Genomic DNA, 6,759 nt, shown 5'->3' with positions numbered 1-6,759 from the left:
GGCGCGAGCCCAGCAGCCCCGCGGGTCCGAAAGATCAGCTGATTCACGGGGGCGGGGCCTCCGTACAGGGGCGGGGCCGCGGGCGGTGAGCGGGTGGAGGGCGGGAGGGGATTGCTCCCGGAGTAGGTGGGGTGAGACTGGAAGACTGGAGACGGCGCCTAGTAGGGACCAAAATTATTGAAGATGCGTTAAGCACTGAAGCCAACGTTTCCATGCGCAGTGCCCCTCCCTAGGCTAGGGCAGAACCACCAGTTCCCGGGCGCGCTTCAACAATGACGCAATATGGAATTGTCCCGGCCTAGCTGCCCAGCGTTTCCATGGTGACGGGCGACGGTGAAGGAGTATCATTTTGATACTACTTCAAACTGCAGGAGGTGGAAGTATAAAGTAAAAAGCCTGAAATATCTTTAAACTGCCTTTGTGAACTGCATGTGAAGTGATCGCTTCCTGTCCCCTGGAATGACGTCATCGCCACGCGGCGCCGGTTTGCTGGAGTGTCCACACTGTTACTACTCAGTTATAATCCCGAAGGGTATTGGCCTCCCCTATGATTCCTGCGGGGTTCCCCAGTGTACGGTCTGAATAAAATGAGTTTCCCAACCATCTGCTTGTCACAGCCCCACCCCGCCAGCACCCTGAAGTCCTTCACCGCCGGTTTTGGTACCAGGCCCCAGGGAGGCTAACTCCCTTAAGCTAGGCGGTGCACTGGACCTGCAAACATATATTTAAACAGCCAACGATGAATGTGTATTCAGAGTCTGAAGCTCCCAGCTATAAATGGTCTTTCACCAAACCTTCAATCGCTTGCCTCCTCAATGCTCCACTCACCTGCAAAACTCTTCTGCAACCTCAACCAGCTCCATCCACTCCTGCACCAGTGCAAGAAATCACACGACCCTGCGAATTGATGTCATTATAAACCAAAGGTGTCCAACTTATGTCAGGACTTCCATGCGATCAGGTATTATTGATTGAGCCTAAAACAGTCACATTTACACATTGCTTCTCAGACTATCAGCTTTTCCCTCCTGGCTAGTCCCAACCCTTGTACTCCTAACCTCTTACTTAACCCCCATCCCCTTTGGAAAAATAAAAATAAAATACTTCATCTCCTACATTTCTGAGGAAAATGAGACCAGTAGAGGTGAATTTCCTCAACTCCGCTAGCCACTATTTCAAAGTCTACTTGCAACGACAGCCTTCTTCGCCATCTCGCCGTCTCCCTTCTGCCTTAAGAGAAATGTTCTGACCTCTCAAGGTTAATCTCTCCACTTGAACTCGGGAAACCTTCTGAGATAGGGATTTAGGATAAACAGAGAAATACTGAAACTTGAAGGAAATACGCACAAGCCATTGAGAGGCACAAAACAGGTTGTAAATTTTGGCCCATGCGCTTGTAAAATGAGGGAAATTTACACAGAATTGTGCACCTCCAGCCCTGCCCCTGGACATCCCACCCCAACCCCTAGCCCAAGTCAGCTTTCATTCTCCCTTGAATGTATATCTACTTTCCTAAATAAACCTCTGCCTCTGCCTTGTCTGGCTTATGCTGAAATTCTTTTCCTTCACCGATGCCAAGAACCCCACTGGTTCTGAGTTGAGTTCCCCCTCTCCTCTGGAAACTCCTTGGACCCTTCTCCAGAGACATCTCTTCCAATTCCTTTAGAGACTTGCTCCATGATTTAGCCCTACTTTTTTGTGTGTATTTTCAATGTCCACCTCTCTTAATCTTTCAGTATATAAGGTTGCTCCCCTCTCCTTCCCTTCCTCTTCCCCTCAACCCCAGCCCCATACTAGAGATTGAACCTAGGAGCACTTTACCACTAAGCTATATTCCCAGCCCTTTTGTTTTTATTTTGAGACCGGGTTTCACTAAGTTGCTGAAGCTAGTCTTAAAGTTGCAATCCTCTGTCTCAGCCATCCCAGTAGTTGAGATTACATGTGTGATCCACCGCACCCAACTCTGTCTCATTTTTATTTTTTTTTTCTGCCTTATTTCCTTTGCAACCTAATGTTATACCTCTACTTTCTGACCTCTCAGTCTTACCCAGTCTGTAATCCAAGCTTTTTCAAGTCTACTGGAAGCAGTAGCCACCTCCTAATTATGGAATCTAATGATATGGTCAGACAGGGGAACCACTCTAAATAAGAATAGATGGTTAGGCAGTCAGAGTAGTAGGCCCCACCAAAGCCTTTTTCAAATGTAAAGACCATGAAGCTAAGGGGTGGAAACATTCCAGTCAACTCCTTTGTCCCAGAGCCCAGGGAAAATGGAAGGTGGGAGGAACCCAAATGGAAGTGACTGGAAGGATTCAAACTCAGAAGACTAAAGAACACAGCCAATAGCCTTGATATTTTTTCAATACCTGTTTAACATGTATTTTGACCAATGGCTTTGGTACTTTTTCAATGCCTGTTTAACAGATTTTCCTCAATGTTCATACTCAAAACCCATATCAGCCCCTAGGTAGCACATCAAAAGGTTTTCCTGCTATCAGGTCCTTTCCCACATTACAAGAGTTCTATCTCTTTTCACTTAAATAAATCCTACACTTATTGTCTGTTGGATTTCATTCTTCAAACAAGATGGAAATGGGCAAGGCCTGCATAGAACCCATCCATCAAGTTTCATCTCAAACTCTGGTTTCAATTCTGTACAACCATTTAAAAGAATGAGGATTATTTATACAAAATGATCTGGAAGTTAGGTTGTTAAGAGGAAAAAAAAAGTTAGATGTGGATCATGTGTATAGTATTCTACCAATTGTGTTATTTATATGGCTTTTCAGGAAAAAAAGATTAGGTAGGTTGGTGAATAGCTATTGTAACAGTGGCCCACTTTATGCTTTGAATATAGTCCTTGCTTCTCTAAAACTGACATTTTTTTTTTCTTCCCAACCTTCTCCTCCCTGATCTTTCTAATCTCCTCCCTAGTTTGGGGTGTAGCTTTTGAATCAACTTTTAAAAACCCTTCTTCTCCTTATTCCCCTGATGGGGAGAATCACAGCCTTTGGGAAATGGGTCCCCGTGCTTCTTCTTTGCTAGCAAAACTTCTTTTTCCTTTTTCTTAATACTGTGTCCTCATTATTGGATTGGCATCAGGGTCAAGGACTGAGTTTTCAGTAATACTGTGACATATATCCTTATCCTTGATTACAGCTCTAAAAGAACACATTTAAGAGTATCTGGCACTGTGGGGAGGGAATTGGGAACAAGAAAGTGAGGAAAACTTGACTTTATTCTTTGCCATTTTGTATGGTTTGATTTAATCATATGCTTTTTTACTTATAAAACTTTTAACATGAGAAGAGGGCATGGGGTGTTGAGAATGTAGCTAAGTAGTAGAGCACTTGTCTAGCATGAGTGAGGCCCTGGATTTGATCCACAGCACCACAAAGAAAAAAAAAGGTATAAAAAGAACAAAGCAGGAGGCATTATACTGGTGACTCCAAAATATATACAAAGCTATGGTAATCAAAACAGTATGGTATTAGCATTTAAAAAAAAAAAAAAGACATATAGACCAAGTTAACAGAATACAGACCCTAAAAATAAACCCAAGCATCCATAACCAACTGATTTTTGACAAAAGTGCTCAGAACATCCACTGGGGAAAGTAGAGTTTCTTCAATAAACAGTGCTTGGAAAATTGAATAACCACATGCAAACTAACTGAATAATATCTACCTCCCCACCCTCTCTCCAAATCAACTCAAAAGGGATTAAAGCCTTAAATGTAAGTTCCAAAAGAAAAATCTCTAAAAGAAAATAGGAGAAACACATCAGGACATTGGAATGGACAAAGGTTCTTGGTTTTGATCACAAAAGCACATGCAACAAAAGCAAAAATAGACAGCTAGATCATATCAAACTAAAAATCTTCTATACAACAAAGAGAACAATCTACAGAAGGGGGGCACAACCTACAAAATGGAGTAAAATATTTGCAAACTATACATCTGACGAGGAGTTGATATTCAGAATATATAGGAAATTCAAATAATTCTATGGCAAAAAACTCAAAAAACCCAAACAATTCAATCTTTAAAATGGTTTATATGCCTAAATAGACATTCTCAAAAACAGACATACTAATGGCCAAGAGGTATATGAAAAAAAAATACTCAACCAATTGGCAGGGAAAGGCAAGAACTGTATTGGGATATTCTCTCATCCCATTTAGAATAGCCATTATCAAAAAGACAAAAAAAAAAAAAAATAATAAACTCCAGCAAGGATTTGGAGAAAGGGAAAAAAAATCTCATAAACTGTTGGTAGGAATGTAAATTAGTACAACCATTATGGAAAACAGTATGGAGAATCCTCAAAAACTAGAAATAGAATTACCAGCAAGTATAATACTGGGTATATGTCCAAAGGAAATTAATGTATAAAAGATATGTATGCATGCCCACGTTTATTGCAACACTAGTAGCCAAGAAATAGAATCAACCTAACTGTTCATCAACTGATGGATGGACAAAGAAAATATGGTGTACATACAATGGAATACTATTCTGTCTTTAAAAAAGAACAAAATCTTGTCATTTGGGAAAACATGGATAGAACTAAAGGACATTAAGTGAAATAAGCCACCAGGGAAAGAGAAATACTGAATGACTTCATTCAGTGGAATCTAAAAAAGTTGATTCCATAGAAGTAGAGAGTATAATAATGGTTGCCAGAGCCTGGAGAGGATAGGAATGAGGGAAGGATGTGGATAGGTTGGTCCAAGGAGGTCCAAGAATAACTGTTAGTTATAGTTAGATAAGAGAAATCAATTCTGGTATTGTATTACACCGTAGAGTGACTGTAGATAAAGATAAGGTACTGTATATTTCAAAGAAGCTAGAAGAAAGAACTTTGAATGTTTGTATCACAAAGAAATGATGTTTGAGGAGATACATGTGCTTACTCTGATTAAACAATGTGTACGTGTACTGAAACATCATATGTAACCCCATAAATACGTGCAATTTTTATGTATCAATTTAAAAAGAGAGTAGAAGGTAAAGTTCTTGGTTGGGTCTTTCTTTCACTCTTTGTCTTTGACATCTGAGACATAGCTCTTCCTGGTTTCCTCTTACTTTGGACCTTTCCATTATCTTTGCAGATTCTTTCTTTCAAATGTGCCTTAAATTCATGGATGAAATAAATATTTATTGCATACATATTATGTGTGAGGCACTATTCTAAGAACTGGAGAGGCATAATAATAAATGAAATAGCAAAGAGTCTCTGTTCTCATGGAAGTTACACACTGGTAATGTAGAAGACCGTCTCCTAAGATTACATCTATCAGTTCCTCCTTCCATGTATACAAATGCCACTCTAAACGTCAAGAGATGGAGACTTTTTCTTCTCCCCCAAATGTGGGTCAGCCCTGTGATTTTATTTATTTATTTACTTACTTTTTTTGGTACAAGGGATTAAAACCAGGGAGGCTTAACCACTGAGTCACATCTCCAGCCCTTTTAATTTTTTTATTTTTGAGACAGGCTTCACTAAATTGCTGAGACTGGACTGGCCTCGAACTTGTGATCTTCCTGCCTCAGCTTCCCAAGTCGTTGAGATTATAGGCATGTGCCACTATACCTGGCAATTTTTTAAAAAAAATTTCTGTAGTTGTATATGGACAGAATGCCTTTTTTTATTTGTTTTATTTTTATGTGGTGCTGAGGATCAAACGCAGTGCTTCACGCATGCTAGGCAAGTGCTCTGCCAGTGAGCTACAGCCCCAGCCCCTGGCAATTTTATTTTAACTGATATATTGCAACAGAAATTAAGTTCTAGGATTTCTGGATCAAGAGTTTAAGTAAACTGGCAACTTTCACATCCTCTCTGAGAAGCCAGCTGCCATGTTCTAAAGCTTCAGCCATAGCACGGGCCAATAAGAAACCATGTGAAGAGAGAAGCCCATTCAGGAACACTGAGGTGCCAGAGTGTAGCTTTCTGAGACCTTCCAGGCCTACTCAGTCACCAAATGAATGCAGGTGAGTAAGATGGGCCAAGGCAAAGTAGGTCAGAAAATCAGCCTAGTCAAGCCTTGCTTGAATTCCTGACTCAAATTCCTGAGGAATGATAAGTTATTGCTTTAAGCTACTAAGTTTGGGATGATTGATTATGCTGAAACAAGTGATAAAACTGTGAGATAATAAACATAAAATAGGTAGTGACTACAGCTATTTAAAAAAATAGGGCAATAAATAAAAAGAACATGTTGGAGCCAGAGAATGCATTCAAATTTCAACTCCATCACTTGGTTTTGTAACTTTGGAGCAAGTTATGTAATGTCTGTATGCCTTAGTTTCTTCATCCATAAAATGGGAATAGTAACATTGTCTATATAGGGTGATGTGAGGATTAGATGATTTACTATCTGTGAAGTGCTTACAATGATACCTGGCATATAGCGAATGCTATATGTCTATGCTCTATGTGATGTTGTTGTTATTAAAAAGGTATCGGGATAGAAGGGAAAGGGTGCTGCTTTTTATAAAGTAAAAAGCTTTCTTTTAAGAAGACATCTGAGCGGTGGTGCACGCCTGTAATCCCAGTGGCTGGGGAGGCTGAGGCAGGAGGATGGAGAGTTCAAAGCCAGCCTCAGCAACTTAATGAGACACTGTCTCTAAATAAATTCAAAAAGGGCTGGGAATGTGGCTCAGTGGTTAAGTGCCCCTGGGTTCAATCCCCAGTACCAAAAGAAGAAGAAGAGGAAGAAGAAGAAGGAGAAGGAGAAGGAGGAGAAGGAGAAGAAGA

This window comes from Callospermophilus lateralis, chromosome 9 (assembly GCF_048772815.1).
Source record: "Callospermophilus lateralis isolate mCalLat2 chromosome 9, mCalLat2.hap1, whole genome shotgun sequence".
In the NCBI taxonomy this organism is placed as follows: Eukaryota; Metazoa; Chordata; class Mammalia; order Rodentia; family Sciuridae; genus Callospermophilus; species Callospermophilus lateralis.
Note: the sequence above shows the minus strand (reverse complement) of the source record.